Source organism: Poecilia reticulata, linkage group LG11 (assembly GCF_000633615.1).
Source record: "Poecilia reticulata strain Guanapo linkage group LG11, Guppy_female_1.0+MT, whole genome shotgun sequence".
Classification (NCBI taxonomy): Eukaryota; Metazoa; Chordata; class Actinopteri; order Cyprinodontiformes; family Poeciliidae; genus Poecilia; species Poecilia reticulata.
Window position 1 is genome coordinate 14,655,556 of NC_024341.1, and position 23,462 is coordinate 14,679,017.

Sequence of the window (23,462 nt, forward strand, 5' to 3'; positions counted from 1 at the left end):
AAAAAAAGAGAGGTGTAGACGTACTAGCTAGAAGACACTTTTTATAACCTTGCAATAACCGAGATTGAATCTGTAATAAGAGAAATGAAATGTGCAATAAACTTTTTTTTTTTTTTGCCATATTATGTCACCATTCATAATACAAAAAGTCAGAATATTGCTTCAAATTGATAGTGGGCAAAGTAAGCATGAGAAGTTAAAACCCTTAAAAGTTGAGAAAAATTGAGAGAAGTTCTTTTGGAGGAGCACATGTTAGCAAAAACAAGATATTTCAAGGTTTTAAACAAATATCACAACTTCCAAACTGCTCAAATTTTCCTTCGTCCTTGTCCTATAATTTCTTTGCAATCTTTTGTAAAAAAAAACAAAACAAAAAAACATAAATAATCAAGGCAGAGTGACAAGTTTTTCTGAGCAGTTGTACGAAGCTTAGACTAATGGTGTGTTGCCCTGGCCACACTTGTTGTTGCAGACTGCCAATCAGCTGGTTGAAGGACAGGTGTTATGCTTTCCTCTCGCTTACAGGAAAAACAAAATGGTGTTCTGAAACATTTCCGGTGGAAGGAAAGACAGACATGTAGCTGAAACGGAATGTAACAAAACGTATGTTTAGACCATCACTAGTCACTTTTGCATCAGACATGCGTTCACCGAATCACATTACCGTATTTATCTAAGCAATGTCCATGTTGCGGGACTCAATCCTATACTGTTAAAAACTTAAACAGTATGTGACTTAACTTAAAATGTGACTTAACTTAAAATCAATATGTGACAAACGGAAACCAGTCTGGAAAGCCAGACTAAACAAGTATCTGTCTGCTAATATTTCTGATTTCAAACCTTGATTTGATATGTCAGGTAAAAATCAACATCCTTCCGTCCATTTGTTTTATATAAATTAATTTATTTTAAAAGTCTCTAGCTTGTATGAATAAGATGAATTTTTATAATTTGAAAAATGAAAGAATCTGTGGAAGGAAAAACACAAAGCAAATTCCATTTTCTTATGCAGAGGAGAAACTCTCCTGAGAAAAAAAATCACTTTTGCAGCATCAGTGCACACAGTTACTATAGCAACATGAACATGTTGGTTTTTAAAAATCCACAGCAACTGCAGATCAAACAATTCCTCTTTGCAATGGTAAAATTTAACTAGTGAAAAAATGAATTAACACTACATTTAGCTATTGTGCTTCTAAAAAACACAAGTATGTTGTTCAAACAAACAATTTAACCAGCATTCATCTTTAACCATAGCCCTTTTTTTATAACTGTTAACATTTGTCAGCAACTATTGTGACTGAACTCATTCAACCATCTGTGAATGCCACAATAGCAAGTCAGTAAAGGCAGCAGCAGACAAATGAGTAGTTTCACTGACAAATGACATGCCCACTCACAAACTACAGGGTAGGTTATGTGTTGTTTGTCCTCCTGCTCATTTGTTGTAATTCTCCCACAATCCTTTATGTGGTAAAATGACACAGCTGCCAGACATATCCACTCTGCTGGCGCCTCTGACCTCCACTCCTTTCCTCTCTCGCTCACTCACAAACAAGTTCTCCCTCCAATGAACAAACTTCACAACCACAACATGTCTTCAAACATCCAAGCTGAGAAGAAATCTAGTCTCTGGACAGCTGACATCTCTTTGTTTTTTATTTTGATAGCAAGTATGGGACACACCCTGTTTACCAAGTTTGATTCATAACTTTGAAATCATTGGTGACTCAGGGGCTTCTAGAGAAAACATCTGGTTGACATATTTTTTCCAAATTGCAACCTTGGAGTGAGACACACCACAGAAATCTGTACAAGTGGACAGGGATGCAACTACACATTATTCAGGTGGATGCGAAAACATAAATCATCCCCCCCCCCAAAAGGAAGGTATGTCAGGGTGAAGGAGCGTAGAAAACATACGCTCGCTCTACACCCCCCCAAACCCAACGATACGTGGAGGGTAAAACTCGCTACATTTACCTCGTTATGTGCGCGAGGTGAAGGAGCGTAAGGCGCGCTGAAGTGTACGGGAAAACATCATCGGCGCGTCGCCCCCTCCAGACGGGGTTTTGACACCCCCTCTGGTGCTGCGCCCCTATGCGTTGCATGCGCTGCATACCCACTTTTTGCGCCACTGCAAGTGGAATAGAATCGAAACCTTTAACAACAGGTTAACAACATGAGCCGAGTTGGCTTTTTGATATTGCTGAACATCCCAAAGCAACCAGGCCAGACGAGGCTTCTCTCGGTTCACTTATTAAGATAAGAATCCTGCCTCACGTTGGCAGAGAGCTTCTCATACAAAAGCAGCAGGCTGCGTATTTCCAATGGGGTGCAGGGCTGTCTGGCATCTGGCCATACTGGGATCTGCTTCCTTGCAAATCCTTGTTGATTTAATTTGTGCACGCTCGACCGGCAATGTCAACTTCGCGAAACGCGGCCCTGAAAGCTGGGCTAAATTAGATGAGCGTGCTTAATGCTCGCTTTTCTGCCTCCGCTGGATGCCAGATGACAGCACATGAACAAGTGCTAAAAAAGCCCAGAGAGAGCCAGCAACGCCAACATCACAGCAAATAGGATTAGAAATTTCTGGAACGGTGTCCGTATTGTTGGGAAAACACTGCGGGAAGGGAAATACAGAAAAGCTCAGCTGCACAAATTACCCGGCAGATGCCGTGTTGCTAATGTTCATATCTGTGCAGAAGAATCTAATTCTTGTCGTTCCAACCAGCAAGACACAAAGAACTCTGGTAGGTGTGTCGTCTGACTGAGGCTGAGGGCGGTCATTATGGTATTACGTCTTTAAGCAGGGTCTATCTAAGAAGCAATCCAGGGTCATTAGCGGTGTAGCTTTCAGGGTTCAGCATGCTTAATGACTAGACCTGTCCATCCTGTCTGAGTGATTAGTTATTGACTAGGTTGAGCCCGACTGAATGTGCACAAGGCGTAAGCTTTCTCAATATTTAGTGAATGAAAAGTGGATTTGGTTACAGAGACAAAAACAAAGACTTTTTACAACGTCTATATCCACCTGCTGTGCATACATGGTAACGTTAGGGGCAACTCTGTGTTATTAACTAGCTGTTACCTGGTCCTTCACATATCCTGAACTGGACCACAATGGCCGACCGTTATCTGAAGATGTTTTCTCAGTGCCACCGAGGGAGTTTCTTGTTAGTACTGGCTATATTCTACATGAGCTAAAAAATCTCCTGTAATCTCTGTATCTCTATTCTGAGGAGTCGTGGTTGAAAAACCTGAATGCTTTTCTACAAAATTAAACATCCAGGTCTGGCTAGAGTCTCCCAAAACCTTGCTGGGGAATATGGTTTGGTTTTTACTGAAAACAGACTTTAAGCCACAACTCTAAAAGACAAGACAGAGACAGGAGTTGGATTAAAGCGAACTGTTCAGGGTCGGTGTGAATGCATTCATAGCATTACCTTAAAAATAATCCGAGTGTTAGGATGTGAAAGAAGAATGTGACAAATGTTGCAAAGTCTTTCGTGCATTCCTGCTGCTACTGAATGCATGAAAATTAAATCAGAGCAACAACACAGAAGCAGAGTACACAGACGGGTATTAAAGGGAAAACTATCAGAACAGATCTGTAACAAGCTGACAATGACAGCCTGTATGGTCAAGGTTAACCATTATATGCTTTCAGTACATGTTAGTGCAGGTAAAATATCCAGATTAGAGGAATAATGAACAGTGAAAAGGCATAACTATTCTCATGACAAACATTTAAACTTAGATTTGAGCAAAAGGGCATCAGTGTTTGTTCCTCAACAGCAAATTTCTTCCACACAAAAACCTGTAACGTCTCCAAAACATCCGATTCTAGTATCTTAAACAACTCAGGAGGTAATAGTACATGGATGATATTTGCTCCTTAAGTTTGTAACTCGTGAAACTCTCATCATTTCAGCAATAAATCCCTTCTTATTTGCATGTAAGAGCACTTATAGACGAGTCAGTCAGCAATCAGTTTGAAAAGACTTTGCCCAACTCATTGTACCTTCTTTATTCTGATAAGGATGCAATTTTCTTGAGTGTATAAATCTACCACACAGTTTTGAGGTCGTATCAAGTCAAAGACAGACAAGTTTGCAGGTTTACATTTACCTTTTTGCGTTGCTAGAAGTCGGGTTTAGAAGGACAGGAAACCCACTGGGAATCAAACTCTGATGGAGAGTCCAGCTTTTAATTGAATATCATCAAACGATTGTGGATGATATGTCAGGTTGGTCCACGCTGATGGTCTGGGAAAATATAAGAAACGAGATTTATATTATAAGAGAAAAGCTAAGCAAATGAGAAAAAAAACAGATCTATAATTTCTCACACTTATTTACCGACAGCGTCTAAAGCTTGGAGGGATTTTTTTTTTAGTACATTTCTTTCTAAACACTGCATGAAAAAATCTTTTTGTGATGAGGGAAAAAAACCAAGCTGTAATGAAAGCATTAGTTTGCAAGATTCACCACAGAGTGTTGGGAATTTCAAAAAGGACTGTTATGTCTGGCAGAGCAGCATGAAGTAGGTCTTTTCCCATCTTGGATTTCCTGCATCCTGTCACTTCCCAGTCTGTCTGAGAGTTGTCGTTGGCTCACATCCTCAGCTCTATTTTTCCCAGTTTGAAATTCCTCTAAATCCACAAACTCTCTCACATAAGTTCCCACTTTAGTCATAAAAAAAACCCCTCTATCCAAACTAGAATTGTTAACCAATTCCAGCTGCTGTGCCTTTCTGTCCTCAGGCATCCGACTGTTTGCTTTATACTCATTATGTAGGAGACATTTATAATGATATGGGTCATCTCTGGAAGCAAACAGTTCAGAAATACTTTCACCATCCTCTTTGTACTTTGATTTCCTTCCTCTCAATTCAGACTTTTCTTCTCCAGTCCTTTTGCCCTCACTTAAGATGTTTGGTTTTCATAAGGAGTCTAGGGCTTAGTCTCTGTTTTGAAAGCTTATTTTTGTTTTTGTTGCTGCTCAGAGTGGCACCCTGCTGCAGTGGGTCTGCTCCTTTTTCAGACTTACGTCTTCCGCTTAGAAATGCTCCACTCCCTTCTCTGCTTCACTTCCTTTACCAGAAGCTGGAAGGTAAAAATCCCTTTTATCTTCCCTTTCTTATTGGTCTTCCTCCAGTCAAAACTTATTTTTTCCCCACTTCTAAAGAAAGTCCTCTAGCTGCTGCACTACAGGCTTATCAATACTTTTGTTGGATTTACTTTGAATCAGGACTGTCTCTTGGCTAAAGGAGTACCTTACACAACCAAAAAAAGAAAAGGAAATGAAAAGAATTTAAGTATTTTTATAAAGTAGCACTATAATCAGGGAGAGTCTGCATAACATTATGGCAATATATCTTCATTTGTGGAGGCTTGTAACTCTCAATAGTTATAAATATTTTCATGTTGGAGGCAATGAAATAAATATAAAAACAATTTGAAAAGTAGCTACAAAGCCACATAAGAATGCAGCTATTGACAATAAAGAATAATGGAGAAATGGCCCAGAGATAAATTTGACAGTAAACCCTCCAGCTGAAATATGAGTTCATATAGCCAAGATTTAAAATAGTCTTATGTGAAAGGAAAACAAGATGATAATGGCTGGAACCTCTGGAGATTATTGTGTAAAGAAGGTTCTTCATGAGAAAGTTCTACTACAACAGAATGTCTTCAGTCAGAGGCTTCTTCAGATTCACTGTAATACAGACTGCTACAGGAGAACTTTTCTGTCCACAGCCGTCAGAATCTATAACAAATCTTTGGAGAAACTTGGATAATGTGAATTATAACATCATTTAATTCCCCACTGGGATTAATAAACGTCTGTTTGAACTAAAAACAAACATTTATATCCAGTCAGGAGAAACATCTAAAAGAGGTATTTTGGAGACCTAACAAACAGGCACCATATCCAGCTTGTTATGAACTGTTTAGAGATTATGATGCATTCATAAAAATATGGGTTTGCTTACTGTGGTACTGGGTGAATTATATGTCTTAGTGCAAAACCCTTTAAATGGTTGGTACGACTAGAAAAGCTCCATTACCAGTTCAGCCCATTCCCCATTTTGCTGCTGGTTGTGTGACGCATAGCAGTCGTGAATGGAGTCAACTCAGAGATGATGCTGAGAAGTTGATGAAGGGCTGACATGAGGGAGGGCAAGATCTGTTCAGCAGTAAACAGTTCACTTGGGTTCACGGTTTTTGTGGTTCTGCAGTGAAATCTATTAGAATAAACCCCAACCACTTCGCTGTTGGATGTCATGGTGCCAAGACTTCAAACCAAGAAGAAGGAAGTCAGGTGGTCCATTTAAAGACACACATGTGTCATGATAGGAAGCCCTCAGCAGAAATACAGACATGGAAAAAGAAAAAAAAAGAAAAATACTTAGGAGGTTCAAATAACACTGGCGTATACTGGTGAACCAAGCGAACATGACAGCAAACAGTTGTTAAGCAAGTGAAGTTTCTGAATCCTTTAACATTTCAACAAAGACTCTAAGGAAAACATCAGGAACTGACTGTTCAGGAGGAGAAAGTCTCCTCAGTTTGTCTTAACAATACGGTCCTTGTTCTTTCGCTCGGCTTAAACAGCTTTTATCAAAATCTATTTACTCGCTCGTTCAGACCCAACTCCCTGACTGTCACATTCTGTCTGTGTATTTTTTTCCTTTTTCCTTTATGTTTTCCCACCGCCATCTTCTCTTGGATAAAGAAGCAGATTTAGCGGCAGCCAGCAAATAGACACAAGAAGTCTATTCAAACAGCCCAGCCAAGACAGAGACTGAGGAAGGACAAGTGAGCGGGAAGAGCAGCAGAAGACAGAGTAAGTTCCCTGAATAGCATGAAAATACCAATAAACAACATCTTTATGGAATGAAAATCACATTATATGAAGACATAATGCCTTTAATTGCATCCATTTCGTATTTGCAATTTCCCCCCCACCTCATTTATCACTGCTTTCCATTCTCATCTTGACAAACACAGACACACTTGCATAGACACAATGCTCTGATGTTGTAAAGCCCCGAGGTCCATTAACCAGACCAAACTAACAACAAAACTAATTGGCAAAAAGGCTCCAGAAAATCTTTAAAAAAAAAAAAAAAGAATTTATTTGCAGAAGTAAATTTCTTAAAGCAGTCATGCACTGGAGGCAAAATGAAAACTTGCTTGTTTGTTGTTGCTGTTTAAGATCAGAGGCAGATGTTACAGCTAACAGTGTTCAAGACTTGTTAGTCAACATATTAGTTACTGTTGATGTTCAAATATGTTTCAAATTATTATTTTAACATTGCCATCGCACTGAATGAGTGCAATGACAATGTTAGAGTAAGCTATCCACGTTCACCAATGCAATGATGGAGAGAAGACATAAAAACACCTCAACAGCTTAAAGTGCAGCTACATCTTTTAGGATTATTTTTTTTCAAACAGATTAAGGATTTTTATACGCAAACGTATCAAGAGAAGAGTAAAAAAAAAAAAAAAGGACCACATTACAGGTATGTTAGAGCCAATATGAGAAAATATGAAACAGCAACGAGACTAAAAGTAGACGTGTAATAAAGAGATCTTCATTCCTGGAACTATTTTTACTTAAGTCACTGTATAGCACTTTGAGAGCACTTTTTGCACTTTATTAACAGGCACTTTATTTCGCACTGCACTTTAAGCATAGATTTGCACATCAATAACAATTTGCACACAAGACGACTCAAGTATATTTATCCCTGTGAAGGGAGGACAGTTGTTACTCAGAGCAAGGAGCTACTGGTGGGTAAAACTTGAGCAAATGTCCATGCATAATCTGTAAAGTGTGAAGGTGCTAAGATGGAGTGGCCGTCTTTTCTGTGTCCTCTCCAGGGTGTTTGGACAAAGGCTGGGTCCAGACACCATTTAGGTTCCGGGAGAAGCCATGGAAAAGTGGGAGGGGGGAAAGTGTTTCTGGGGTTTGTAGTGTTTCTATGGTGTAAGGATAAAACATAAAATATTGCTATATAAATAGAAATGTGTCATTTGGTACAAATGTATTTTATTTATTTATATACACTAGGTGGAAATTGGTAAATTGAGATTCCCTGTGATTTAAAAGGTGGTTTGGTCCTTCACATTTGGGACAATTTAAGGCTGCAGTTTCACCTGGGGTTTTGTTCTCGTCTTCTGGAAGAATAAACCTTTGCTGTTTCCAGCTCAACTTTCATCCTCACTGTAAATCCAGCCGCACAAGGCCGCCTTGTTACAAGATGCTTTTTTTCTTTTAATTCATAAAAAGACATGTTAATTTTACTCATCTTCATTAACAACACCAGTTCCACCTGGAGAAAAGTAATCCCAAACCATGATGCTGCCAGCACTGAATGGGGAATGTTTGTTGATGTGCAGTGTTTATCTTGTGCTACATACGCTTGAAATTTTGCACAATAACTCAGGTCTGATTTCATCACCATGACACACAATAAAAGACTTCTACGTTAGAGTAATACTCCTTTATTTAGACATTAGCAGAATGTGTAAATGTCTGTCTCATGTAGAGCAGTTACAAAAACTAATAACCAGAATTTCCTGCATCTCATTTTTCGGTATGTTGTCCTCCTCTTAGTAGCCTCATGACCATTTTTCATCAAATCTTAACAGCGATTCAAGGCAAGTATCCAAATTGACCAAACAAAGAGTTTTTTGGAATAAAATTCAAGTTTTGGTGTAGCCTAAGAGTCCAGACCAAATACAGACAGAACATCTGGAAGGATTGCCAACAAGCAATATCCTCATGGTCTATGGAGACTTGTTGTCATCCAAATTCTTCAAACTTTGCCAGGTAAATGTAAGAAATGCTGCAATTAAATAAAAAGGAGCCATTACCAAGTGTTAGTTGAAGGGTGTGCAAACTTATACAACTGGGTGATTCATAAAAATATAAATACTTCTCTATGTCAAATTATTTTGTAGCAAATATGAAGCCACCTCTGTGACAGCTATTACTTTAATGAAATCACGTCACAATGGTCCAGAGTAAATCTGGAAATATGGAAAACAATGAGATGTGCCGATCAGGTATTTTCCTGCCGATTCCGATCACCCATGAGGGCCGATCACCGATACCGATCACATAATTTTTTTTTTAATCATAAGCAATACCGGTTACATTATGTGGAAAAGGGAACCATGAATTCACCTTAATTTAGACAAAAACTTGTTTTTCATAACTTTTTCCAAGAAAAAAAACTAAACAGGCATTATGCAAATTGTCCTGCTATTGATAATACTATCTTTAACAGACTGAAAACATATGAAGGCTCTGAAGAGGCTAAATAATGCAAAAAGTCAAAATAAAACCTCTCAACATTGCCAAAGAAATTCAAGTATAAAACATAACATTCAAAGGCAAATACAGGTTCCATTACAATAAAGAGCCACCTTAAGCCACCTGAGTTACTGAATGAAACCTTCCTGATAGCATGGCAGCTAGCTGATTACTGCCAGTTCTGAGTGGCTGTTTCTGACTGAGCGGAGTAATTATGCAGAGCAGGGAAGAGGCAGATGGGATCAATTATTTTTTTTTTTAGAGATTATCTGTCTCATGTTAGGACAGTGAAAGTTTTAATATGTATGTAAAATTATTTTTTTTTAGGTTAGATGCTGCAGCTTTAAGCAGAGGTTCGGTGTGAGAGTCACTACCAGGTGGAGCAGAAGCGGCGCTCCATCTGTCAAATATTACTACCTGTAGYGCGTARCAGCGGTTCAACAGCGAGAGCAGAACCAGCGTCTTACATCGCAGCTCGAAGACTTAAATAATTTTGCGAGTTATTTGTTCAGCTTTCTGACAGTCATGCTAATCCAGGTGAGTGCAGCTGTGCGCTGCTTTACCTGCTATCTGATCGCTCCATGTGTCTTTTTTTTTTTTTTACTGCAGTGAGCCTCGATGTAGCCAAACTCCGTCATGTTTGACATGGCATTGTTTTTTAGAATCGCCGTGTTGATGCATTTTGACCTGCTTCACCCCACGTGCTTCAATTTTCCACCGCAACACGCAAACTTCCTCATTCACTCAGTGCGTTATAGTTCTACATCGCTTAGGATTTGTTGCTGCGCGTTTGCGCAGTGTGAAGGAAAGAGGAGACCAGCTGCACAGGCAGGCTGCGAAATGAGATGCAGGTGATCGGTTTGTGTGATTGGCAACAAGAGACAGTGATCGGCGATCACCGATCATACACTTTTTCACGGAAATCGGCCAATTATGATCGGTGGCCGATCGATCGGCACACCTCTAATAAAAACTAATGACATGTTGGATTTAAAGTTCCCATCCTGACTGAAAATCTTCAGACAGATCAAGATAAACTTTAAAGTACTGAATAGACATCAACATTTTGCATATCGTGGGATTTTTTTTTGTTCATATGTGGTTGAATTAAGCTAATACTCAAGAGCTTGTGTAAACTGATTGATAAGATGCACAACGCTCACGGAAATGGCCACAGAAATCTCTCCTGAATAAGCATGTGCAGTAAGATGTGGGGTTAGCCAACGACAGAAATGTCCATAAGGGCCCAAAAAAGCTCTGCCTTTCCCTTCCTGCAGTTCTCACTTCTGCTTTCTGGCTTATCTGTTCTTGACCTTCTTGTGCCGCAACCAGCATAATGAACTCAAACTGTAGAGGAAAAAAGCAGCCTGAAGAGGTGGGCTCTGTATAGAACCAGCCAGCGTGTGCTTTATCGGAGCAAGGACACAGTAGAGCACGTATCCACACCTTGTTTGCCTTTGGCTTAAATTAATACACTGGTACCCAACGAGATAACAGGGGCATTTCCTATTATGAGCCTGCTTGGGAAAAGGGAAGAGGGAGGTACGGTTTAATTGCAAGCAGGACAAACTTGTCTTTGAGTAGCTGACATTTCTTTAAAACTAGAGTGAGTTATAAACAGTGGGCTGGCAAAGGGGAAGGGTACACTTTGAGAAACATGTGACAAATGGTAAAAGAGGAATAGAAAGTGGGCAAACTGAGAGAAAAATGTGAAACACGCCTAAGAAACAACAAGGAGGGGGGAAGGGAGAGGAAGGCCAGGTGGAAGTGGTGAAAACGAAAAGGTAAATTGGAAAAAAAAAAAGAAAAAGGGTCAAACAGAATCTCAGAGGAGGAAGGAAAATGAGAAATACAGAGAGAAGGTGGAAAATGGTGTCAGCCAGCCGGAGGTTCTTTATGATGGATGACAACCAATCATCTGCCTGTCCATCCATCATCTGATAACACATAAAGGGAGGAAACAACCAAACTGAAGCACAGAAAACCCTTACAACACCTTCACTGGCATGTATGGCTACGTGCAGTTTATGTGGAATAGTAAGCAAGAATTTTTTGAGAGAGAGAGAACCAATAAACAGCCTCGCCTTTGAGTATCATCTCCTCCCAAAGTCCCAGATAACCCTGTTTCAGCTCAGATATAAACTGTCCATGAACAGAAATGTTATTTCTCTCCAAGCACATGACGCTCACCACAGAAACCACCATGACTGGAGGCTGCATCCAACACAGATGGACTCACTGTCATGCAGTCATGTTGGACTTTGATTAAAGGCCCGTAAAAATAAAACCCAGAGCATCACATGAAGCCGATGATGAAATATTTCACTGTATCTTTATCTTTTGTTGATCTGCATGTCATATACAAGGACACTTTATTAGCAGAAAAGCAGACAAACAGATTGGTTCACAAATGGATTGAAATTTATCTGGCTAGAATCTGATTGTGTGAAATTATATAGGGTTATGCACTCACTGGCCAATTTATTAGGTACATGTAAATGCTGATTAACAAAAATAGTAAATCAATCAAACAAACGACAGCAACTCAATCCATTTATGCATCTGAACATGGTGAAGACAAACTAAGCATCAGAATGTGAAGGAAGGCAGATTTCTTGGACTTTTAACAATAAATATTTGTATTTCAGAAAGTGTCTCAGCTTTACATACGTAGAACAGTCAGCCTTGGTGACGTGAGATTTAAAAAAAAAAAATGCAACAGTATCCAAAATATTTTACAATTTCTGAATCTGCAACATATTAAAACTTGAAGTTGACTGGGTAGAGCAGCGGTAGACTACACCAGGCAAATTCTCAGGACAGTCAAAGGACATTAAAACTTAAAAAACCTCTCCAAAACAAAACTTCTTCAAAATTAGCAAAGGTTAACTTGTAAACTATTTCCTAAAAGTCAGGTCCGTTGCAGGTTTACATTCACAGGCACGAATGACTACGCCCTAAATTCTTCCTCTTGAAGTCCTTTACAGATCAGTTCACATTTCTTTATGCAAAAGCATAAAATTGAGGAACGTAGTTTTATGCTGAGGATAAGGCATTCCCTTTGCTTTAAAAAACAATTAATACATTAAAAACTGCTTACTGTTTTTTAAGACCAAAATGTTTGCCGAAACATAGAAACACAGACAAAGATGAAGACCAACTTGCATACACAGAACACAAAGTTTAGTCCAACTTGGAGTCAAAGAGACAATGAACCAACAAGACACAGAATTTCTTTCCAAAAACATAACAAGCCATTTTGTAGAGCATACAGAGAAGGCTTGTTGAAAGTGCAAAAAGTTTGCAAGCGGACCTGTGAGTACACGCCTGTGCTTTAAATGCATGAGGGGATATTTGTTTCTGGCAGTGCTTAAAATGAGGATCCTTCCCTCGGATGACATTATAGCATCTATTCCCAGCAGAGTACAACTGCAAGTACAACTGCTGCATCAGCAACTCTTTGCATGAAGGCAACAAGGACAGTCCAGGCAATTGTCTGTGCATCGTCCCCCCTGATTTCAGTCCTCCATCCCCACTCCTCTTTATTCAACTAAACATTTAGTCAACACTTGTTTATATTTTGGTCACACATGCGACACATCGAGCACATTCCAGCTTTTAAAAGTGTTAAACATGATGGTGTAACAACCACACTTTCCATTTGACTTGCTACGCAGAGGACGTTGTGGGTTGTCCACACTGTCCTGCACACACTGCTTGACTTGAGGACGAAGAAGTAAACATCTTCAGGTAGCCATTAGTGCTCTTTCACAGTCTTTCCACATTATATTTTGCAAAAAGCTGTAAATCATATTTTTTCCAATAAAAAAAAAAACATGTTAAAACAATAAAAGGCAAAAATAAATAAATAAATACAGGATGACAGGAAAACTTAAAGTATTTTTGTTTCTATTTAGTCATGTTCAGTCTTTTAGTCTCCAGTGAAACTCCTTTATCAGACACCTTTTGATATATTATTTACCTGTTGTAAATAACTTGAAAATGAGTAAATATACGTGGCAATGTTTAACACGATACTTAGTGCAAACTGTTGTTTTTATGTCACAACTTTACATTAACTTCACGTTTTTTAACTTTACATTATTTAAATACACACTATTTCTTCATTTGTGAGTGATGTTAATGGTATTCTTCAAAGCATTTAAATATGTGGAAAGAAAAAGAGCTCATAATTGTTCTTTTGTTCAATTTCATTGCAGTTTCTCTCCTCACATCTCCGCACTCCTGTTTAGATATGTTTTTACATCAGCATCAGTTTCTCCTTCACGCTGCTCTTATTTTACAGTTTTCTTTATGTGGCATTCAAATAATTTTGTACACTGACAGAAATCTCAGAGTCAGATCTCCGCTGTTGAAACTAGAGATTGTTGGCATAGCTCAGTGTCAGTCGGCGACAGCATGATGTTTCACCTTCCCGACATCAGAAACCAGTTTGGTGGAATTAAAATGAGGTTATGAACGAATAAATAAGGAAACGTGAAGCGTCTCTGCCTGTAAAGTCTGTTTTGAAGCCTAGATCGCACAAACACCACTTGAGAGAAAGTTGGTGTTGTCATAGTGATAGATTTGTCAGCTACATTGATAAATGAGGGAATCAAGCTTTCTGGTTAAGCTTTAGATACATACGACAAGTAACCTTGCGTAGTAAATGACTATTCACAGTAATATATTATGCAAGTCATAACCATCTACCAGTCACATTTTATAACAAATTCTGCCAAGTATGATTTCTAGAAAGAGGAACTCAGATATCCCTCTAAAGCTTCCTTGTAGCAGAACTTAGTGAATTGTTTTCAAAATGTTCAGTGGCTCTACATGCACTAATTATGTCGATCTTCCTCTCCGCAGCACTAAGGGAAGTTTTCTTTGCTGCTTCACAGAACACAGTCAAATAAAACTGGAATTATGCAAACCCAAATATTCAGAGGAAGCTGCTAAGAACCACCTGCAGTGTGTGTTCGAAATGCTTTAATTTACTGTTTATTTATTTGAAGCACTTGCGTTTTCGGTATGTGATTGCACGTTTTCTGCTATGTTTTGTTTGTTTTTGGCTGGTAGTGCATCTCTGGGCATGATCAGGCAGGATTCCAACCACTGTACATCAGGAAGAACAAGTTCCACTTCATCGTTGGGTGTTTGTACATATGCAACACGTTGAGCTCCAGAGGTTGACAAGCTGACATAATAAGCTTAGCTTAAAATGTTGTTGCAACTTATTTTTTCTAAAACACGCAAGGAATGTGTGAAATATTAGAGAAACACCAAATGAAAAAGAAGTTATGCATCGTTTCTTCGTTCTGCTGTTACACTCTAGCAGTTTTTGTTGGCTTCCTTTTAAAACAAAACCTCCATAAACGCATAAAATAAATAAAGAAAGAAATTTTAGGACTTTTTGATCCAAAATTTTTAGAAGCTTAATTATCAGACAGGTTACAGTTGTGACTACAGACATTTTTGGTTTTAATTAAAGCAGAACTCATTTGTTAAGTTGGCATCTTAAGGTTTCCACGTACTTCACTCTGCAGAGACCCGTGTGTACTTGAGGTAGACTTAAAATAGACTCAAAGCAGATATCCGCACGCAAGCAGGAATTGGTGTTCATATTTTTAACAGAATTAAAGAGGTTTAGAGTCGGAGAAACCAGACGCCCAGACACACAGCTGCCACTTTGTGTCGCTCTAACAGTTGTGCAGCGGCTGCCCTGATGAAGAAGAAATGAGGCACCTAACCAGCTCATCAAACCTGATGCAGTATCCATTCGGATTGTGGGAAATAAAGGAGTTTGTCACAACAAATGTCGGTGATTGGTACGCTCGACTACGAAACCGCAGCCATCCATGCGGCTCACAGGATGTGTACGCCTGAGCATGAGGGAGCCTTCAGTCTGCAGCGAAACTGAACATTTATAAGAACAGCCTGGTTCTCCAAGAAACACTTCATAGCAAAACGACTGTTTCTCACCACAGATGCTAAGTTCAAACTGAATCCGTCTGTCCATTAAGATTTCAATAAGCTGTTTGTGCGTTCAACTGTCCTTGTGATTGTTAGCTTAAGGTGACCTCTAGCATTTAGTTGTTTTCAGAAGACAAACAAGACGTTGCCTCATTACTTTCTCAATACAGAATGACAGCAAGTCACTGGTCCCTTTCTGTACACCATGAAGTCTCCTTCTGTCACTCTCGCATTTCCCCTGGAAACTCAGTAAAAAGATTTTTAAAATGTAGGAACAGCATTTTAACCACACAAATAGGTAGGAGATTAAAACGATATGATGAAGTTACACAGTGTCAGATTTGCTTTACAAAAGAGTAAAACCTAACTGGTCCATTTAATGCTATAATCTTATAAACTTTACCAAGTTAGGCATTTAGATCCAATTTTTGATTGATTTTTCCATATTTAGAAAACGGTTTAATCATTTGTCCCGTCACTGATTAACTGTATTATTTTTGACTCAGCTCATCATTAGGTAATTTCCCTGCTTTACACTTACAGTTGAAAGGATTTCCTGAAGCAAGAAAACTGAAAGTCACATAAACACCTATCCGCTGCTATTTGATTTGTTGACTTTTTTTGTTAAAACTCATCTGGAAATTTGATCAAGATCCTTTATTCTTTCTTTGAAGTTTGTGCAGCAGTGCAATGGACGCTCTAGAGACTACAATAGACGGGACTAACAAAAACAAAACAAGACAAAAAAATTCCCTCTAGAATGAGAGAAGAGGATTAAAAATCAATTTCATGAGGTTTGCTGCTTTTGAGGAGCAAAAAAGAAGCAGTGGTAACCCAACTCAGACACTGCAGATCAATATCAGCCCCCCCCCGCAAATTATTGCCTCATTTTTATTTCCCTCATTTATTGCGTCTGACTGCAGCTCCATGTTTTTATTGCTGTCTGACTGAATCTGCTTCTGTCTCATTTTCCTTTCAGAAGCTTCTAAACTTTAAAAGCTGTGGACAAAATTTCTAAATTACCACAGAAATCTGTAATTTTTTTTGGAGTGCTGCAGTAGAAGATTTATGCTTCTTCCTTCACCAGCACCAAATTATTTCTCAATCTGGAATTGGACTCTTTATATAACAAAATTATGGATTTAAATAAGAGGTAGAGAAGTATAGCTGCACTTTTGAGCTTAGAATAAACAATAACCACAATCTATCTGAAGTGGCCTACAGTAAAAACCTAAATTAGAAGCAATTATATATACGTACCCATGATTTGGAGAAAATGTGATGGGAACTCCCCAAAGACGCAGCTTATTTTATAATTTCTGCATTCAGTTTTGAGATTTGTGTGCATATGAAACAAAATATGGAATTAAAAAACTAAAAGTCTTAATTTGATTCTGCACTCAAAGGGCTTTTTTTTTAGTCTACCAGACTACCAACTGTGGAAGCAGCCCTCTTCTGGACGGTGGCCACATCACAATTTTTGATATTTTATTTTGCATTCGTTTAATGTTTACAAAATGCAATAAAGTCTATATGTGCTGTCAGCTGTACTGCTCCAGCTCTTGCCCATTTCCTCAGCTGCATTTACAAGGCTATTAATTACAACATAAGCATGATCTTATCAGCATCTAACTGCAGAGCTGGCAAATTTATTTTAGAAAAGCTGCTGCTGTAAAATGGCTTTTTTGGGGGGTGTAAAAACCTGGGGAGAAGTTCTGAAAAGCAGCTTCACTCAGTGACATAATTAGGAGCCAGAGATCTCACCAAACAGTGTCACTTTAGTGAAACCAAGTCAGATTTATGTGACTGACATTTTCTTTACCTTTCCTTAAAAGATAGCGTACAGAGCTCTGTTAGTGCTGCAATAAATGCCTGTGTTTATTTTACGATTATAAATATTTCTACCTTAAGTCTGACAGCTAAGATTTACAAATCCCTAACAGATTAAGCTTTAAGAGCATGAAGTAATGACCTTACTGTAATCCAGTTAACCTTCCTGATGTCTGTTGAAGCTCTTTGTCCCTACTCTGTAAAGTAAATGAATCTTGCTGCACTAAGTCCTATCCTTAGTTATTAATTCTCTTAACACCAGCTTCTTTATTTGCCGTATTCTCTGCCTCTCCACTCTGAAATGTATCCAAAGAAGGCCAAACCAAACAGGCAGACTGTTCTCAGACAGGATTTTCCTGCAAGTTTAAATGAAGCTTAAAATCAACTGGAGAATCAAACAAAGATCTACTGAAATCAATGAAACATTTGCTTACATGCATTTTATGAAACCATTGTGTACATTATGCTTGTGTGCAGCATATTTAGCCGCAAATTCAAGGGTGAAAATCTGGGCAGAAACACAGAACAATAGTATATGAACCATAGGAGGTGCAGCCTAATATTTGATCCAAAAATGATGTTGGTAAAGGTTTTGGTTCTGGTTCTGCATCTGATTGGAAGAGTGTCCATTTTAAAAAGTCATATTTGTACGCTCTTAAAACCTATTTGCTAAAATATTTACTTTTTGGTCTCCCGAAGCACAGTTTCCTCGTGGATGCATATCAGCTCTTACTGTTGAGTTCCACACAATGTTTCATTCATTTCATTCTGCACTAATAAGTCTGAATTTCTGTTGGTAATGCCAACAGATTAGATTCCTTCACTCCATTAGGGTTTGGTACCGGAGTCAAACATAGTTGCTCTCAACAGGAGAACCATTTGGTTCTACGACAACCAGAACGCCACCACAGCTCAACCTCATTACGCCACAACAAATAACTCCCCTAACGTGTGATTCTGCCTGTAGCAGGGAAGTCTGTGTTTCCAAGGAGGACCTCAGAGCAGGGAAGCAACTCATCAACGCAGCACGAGTGAGTAAAGCAGCCAGCAATCACAACACACACACAGCAAGTTTCAACAAAGAGCTCATAGGTTTACAGTAATGTTGCATTTCGTTCTACTCAAAGTGATAAGAATGTTATTCTAGATAAAGTAAAAGTTTTGTCCCAGCAGAGCAGCTGCAGCTTTACTCATTATGTTGCTTTAGTGGCGCGATAAGCAAAGCAATGGCCAGCAAAAACCTTCTCTGAGATCAACCCAGCAGCACCAATGGTTACGTCTTTAGCAGGGAGTGATGCGTCAACCCACAGTGTGCTCCGCGCTAAACAACCACAAGCTTTACAAGCGTCTCTAACTGCAAATGTTTTGTTCTCTTACCAACCACACACACACACTTTAAATAGGCCACATTTCATTAAGTGTCAAGAGTAAAAACACCAACACTAACTTAGAGGTTTCCTATTTATTTCGTGTAGTTTCAATGAAACTGCTTACATGAGGAGAGAGGATGAATCTGTTGACCAAAAAATAAATAAATAAATAAATCCTCCAGGAAATGCTTACTAATAAAAAAAATAATAATTGCCTCCCCAGTTAACTCTATCCCAGGCCATTTACTGTGGTTTTCTTTTGTGTTTTGATGATTGAATTCTGCTCAGTGCACAGGAAGCTGGACATTTAACAAACGCTCATTGCTAGTCAGAGCAACGCGCCCTCCTCCAGACTCAATCTTCGCTTTAATTCCCCCAGGTGTACGCGCCTCCAACGGACAGGAGTGTCAAACAGGGCGCGCGGCGTAATTGTAAAATCTGGGGCCACGGCTCCACTGTTTGCCTTCAGATGATGGGGATGGTGTTCCTGCTTGTTAAAGCCTAAGTGACTGTGAAATGTGTGTAGTCTGCTAAACGACATCTCGACAGCCAGTGATGAAGCGCCGCCCGCCAAGCAGTCGGAGAAGGAGTGATTACAATTTATCCTTTTCAGAACAGGACGCTCCAGATCCAGCAGAGGCATTTTAATGAGCGCAGAAATGTACATGGATGTTAGTTGAGAAAACACATAGCAGGTTTTGTTGGTTTTTTTAAGGCTAAACATACAAACATTTGCATAATTCAATATTGTTTACGCAAAAGAAATGGCAAAACATTGAAATAAAAGCCATTTTTTGAACGTATTTTCTAAGATTCCTTCTGTGAGTTGACATAAATTCAGAAGACAGGCTGACAACACTCTGAACTACGGAAACCCAAGGAGTCCATTGGTGACAAAAAATAAATAAAATCCAGATTTTCTACGAAATTAAATCTTCAAATAATCATTACAATCGATTTATCGTCTTTGTACTGTATATTATCTATCAATAAGATTCAATCTAACAGTAGGACTTTTAACCTGGGTGTTCGTTTCAATGTAACAAACACAGTTTAGTAGCCCACCCTCGTCCTCATTTGCTTCAACTCATCTCCCGCCTTTTATGCAGCAGCTGCAAACACCCACCCTGATCGCCATCCAAATTCCCGGATTAGCAGTCCACTATGAATACCGGCGAGTTAAAACTGTCACAAAGCATTTGCCGTTCGCCGCCACGCAGTCAGTTGCTTACAGGGTGACGGGGATTTAGCGATGTGCAGATTTCCCCGCGCTGACCCTTCTGACATGTGTGTTTTAAGCTGCAAAAGCCTCCCTGTCACTTCTGTACAATGCACACGTAGTAGCACAATAATAAAGGATTGAGCCTCTTGAGATGTTTTCATCTAAATCCCTCGACTTCAATCTGGGTTTTAAATACCAAAAGGCGTTTATTGCTGCTGTCAATCAGTGGTTTGTACATTTATGTAAAGACAATAGGCTAACCCGCTTCCAGAGAGAAATTGTTATTCATTTACCATGTTTTTATCAAAAGATGCCACCAGAAAGAGGAGAAGTCATTAATGTTTAGCATATCACACAAGGAAGTGCTGTGAATGCAAAGGGAAGCTAAAACAAAGTGCAAATTGTGTTTGCTGAAGTGAATGTCAACTTGTGTGACAGCCAGACTGCTGCGGGGTATCTGCCAGCGTATTCAACAACGGCGCGCATCAACGGGAGCTGAAGGGGGGGGGGGTCTTCTGTTGGCTCCGTTTGCGTGTCTATGCGTGCGTGTCAGCGTGTGTGAATAAGATAAATGAGAACCGCCAGAGTGTGAAAAAGAGGGGGATGTATTTGGCAGGTGAGCAGAAGGGTGGATTTGTTGTAGAATTGAGTGTGTTTCTCATCTGCATACCGTACAGGATGCAGTACAGTGAGGTGTGTCTGGCCGTGCAGGCATGCCTGACGGCTTCAGCATCAGGTGGAGGAAAAGAGGTCACTCGTGTCATCGTGAGCGAATTAGGATGTTTATAAAACTTGGCTTATAAAGACGCATCTTACTACCAGCGACTCTACAGATCCTGCTTGTGCTTGTACTGGTGTTCACGCTATTCACTGCTTCATCCTTTCAAAAAAAAAAAACACAGCCGTTTGAAATGAGAAACTTTGCATGGAAAAAACCCTTTTGGATTCATCTAAAGAGAGGAAGAATTTTCTAAAATCAGCTAAATAATCTGGTACTTACAATTTAACTTTAAGAGTGATGTGTTTTAACGGTTATTGTCAGTTTTAGGTGATTGTGACTTACTTAGCATTTAACTAACTCCTAAAAACGTTAAAATATTACAAACGACCAATCAATGCATTTATGCATGAATCGTTTGTTGTTCCTCTTGAACAAAAGACAGAAACAAACAAAGAAAGTCAGAAAGAAAGAAAACTTTTCTCGAGATGCTGATTTTATTTACAGCATGCACCTGGTCCAATGCTGCCAAAAAGTACCAATGTCTTCTTTAATCCCTGGTATCACTGTGATTGATATGTCGCCAAGATCTCCTGATCAAACACCCGCAGATAATCTATGGTGGCGTTGTAAAGAGGAAGATGAGAAACGGCAAACCCAACGAAGCAAGACATGAACACTGCTTTTTAAGCAACTCGGGCTTCTTGAACACCTCACCAGAATGAAAGGGCTGATTACACTGCACTGAAGCAGAAAATCAGGCAAAAGGAGCCCCGCCAAGTAACACATGGACATACAACACATGGACATATTTTTCAGTAGACCCACAATATTCTTGTCCAATAGTACAATTGTCTAAGAAATTGCATTTTGATTTTATTACCTGTAACTATATAATAATAAGTATTAACAGAAATTAATTGCAATATTGCAAATAATATTGCAATTTTTTGAAGAAACCAATTTATTCAGATGCACCAGAATCAAATGATTTGACTGAACTCATTAAACAGAGGTTAATATTTTATATCTGACTTACAGGATTTACCTATAATGTTTTACTAGGAGAAACAATGTAAGCTAGTTAATTTGTTTCAAGGCAGGACTTTTCTCTCTCTCTCTCTCTCTCTCTCTCTCTCTCTCTCTCTCTCTCTCTCTCATTGTTTTAATGTTAAGAACACAATCTGGATATGAAAGAGCTCTTTTTGGGTGAACTATTACAAATTTATTGACTGTTAAAAGTTGACAGCCGCCAAAAAGGTACTCGCTTGTTGAAAGTTTGATGATATCAAAATGACTTTTCATTTATGATTTGAAGTTACAAATTGTCAAATGGGTGGCCATGAAAATGAAATTCTAGGGCGGGATTTTGATATTATTTGAAAGTTTTATTACATAACGGAATACTTTTATCTGCAGAGGAAATGATGCAAAATATACAAGTACTCACACACATCAGTGTTCTCCTTGTGCATGTGTGCAAAGCTGTAACAAGACAAAGTCGAAAAGAATGACGGAAGTTGATTTGCATCTTTAAGCAAGCACCTACCCTACTGAGGATTAAATTAGAAATGCGACAGCTTCCCATGTTTGTTCTGCAAAATGAGCCCACACAGCTGACATAAGCTTAAATGACGAGTTAAAACCATGAAAGAAGTTCATTAGCAGCAGCGCATCTGACATCTGAAAATTAACTAGAAGTTTCATACAGATGCCTGGCGCTATGTGTGAACACTGAAATGTATGCACAGATGGCAACAAGTTTCTCCTCTCACCGTTTCTCTAATTCTGCTTTCAGCGCGACCACCGAGGCTGCCGCAGTCGCTGCACCGCGACGCGCCGCTCCCCTCCCTCTCGGTCTGCAGCTCAACTTTTCCAGAAACCCTCACGAATATAGAAAACCCTCCACTCCCCGACCTTTTACAAATTACAACTTTTACACACTCACATGCGAAGGTTTGGAAAGGGGCGCTTACCCAGAGCCCGAGGAGCGACGAGCGTTTAGCGGCTGTCTGAGTCCAAAGTAGCCGGGTTCCTTCAGTAAGCTGCTGGTCCAAAGCCTCCCGCCCCCCTGGCGCTACGTTTGGAGGAGTAGAGGAACAGAAGCGGGGTTTCTGTGTTTGTGGAGGCCACAGGTAGAGATGTGTCTCGTTGCGCAGCCCGAGCGCATTTCAGGAGGACGATAGAGACGCGGTGCTTCTCAGTTCAGTCCAGCCTGCCGCGCTGTGCGGCGGTCGCTCGGCCAGCTGTAGAGGCTGTAGCCGGGAACGCCGGTGGGAGGAGGAGCGGCGAAAGGCTGCCGCGCAAAGAGTCATGGGAAATGTAGTAGCATTGGCGCGGCGCTTAGGCAAATTTTGCTATGAATTTTAGTTGGGTTTTTGCCCCCCAGTCCCAATCCAATCCAATTTGATTCAGTTCTCATTAGATTTATTTAACTAAGCACAGCACATTAAACAATGCTACATATTAATAACCGTTGTTTTGTACGGTTTTGTAGCAAAGGATAAATATACTGAAGTTCTGGTTAAACAAAATAGCACTTAAAAAAAACTGTCAGCTCTTCAAAGTTTTGAATTGATTAGTGAGGGTATTTTTGTTTGTTTTCACAGTTTTCCTCTGTGGTTTATGAACTGTTATGGTGTATGTGAGGAAGCCTTCTGCCCAGATTTTTATTTTGGTTGCACTTTGAAACAGTGATGGTTTTTATAAATGGCTAGAACAACGTATGACTTCAGTGCCCTGCATAAATAAACATTGCTGTGCGGAGCTGCACAGTGGAAGAAAACCACTGCATGGTTTCAATTGTGTTACAGATAAAAATCTACTAGAGTATGACATGTATCTGCATTCCTGTTTGAGTTAATATCCGAACCTTAACCACTTTTTGCTCAAAATAATAGCAGGAAGGTTTTTTGGGTTATGACTCTACAAGCTTTACAGATCTAAAGTTAGCGACGTTTATCTTTGCAAAAAGTCTTCAAGCTAAGTCAGATTGGATGAGGATCATCTTGAAT

At 39.4% G+C, this 23,462-nt stretch overlaps 1 protein-coding gene across 1 annotated transcript in view; it reads right to left on the bottom strand.

Annotated features, from left to right (window-relative positions):
- pag1 (phosphoprotein membrane anchor with glycosphingolipid microdomains 1) overlaps positions 1-22,704 on the bottom strand; it is a 59,227-nt gene extending 36,523 nt beyond the window's left edge. Inside the window, exons 1-2 of the mRNA XM_008422045.2 lie at positions 22,425-22,704; positions 4,135-4,271 (exon numbers count right to left, since the gene is read on the bottom strand). The gene's annotated coding sequence lies outside the window, so the exon portion shown is untranslated. The remainder of the gene's footprint in view (positions 1-4,134; positions 4,272-22,424) is intronic.
- Between the last annotated feature and the right edge of the window lie 758 nt (positions 22,705-23,462).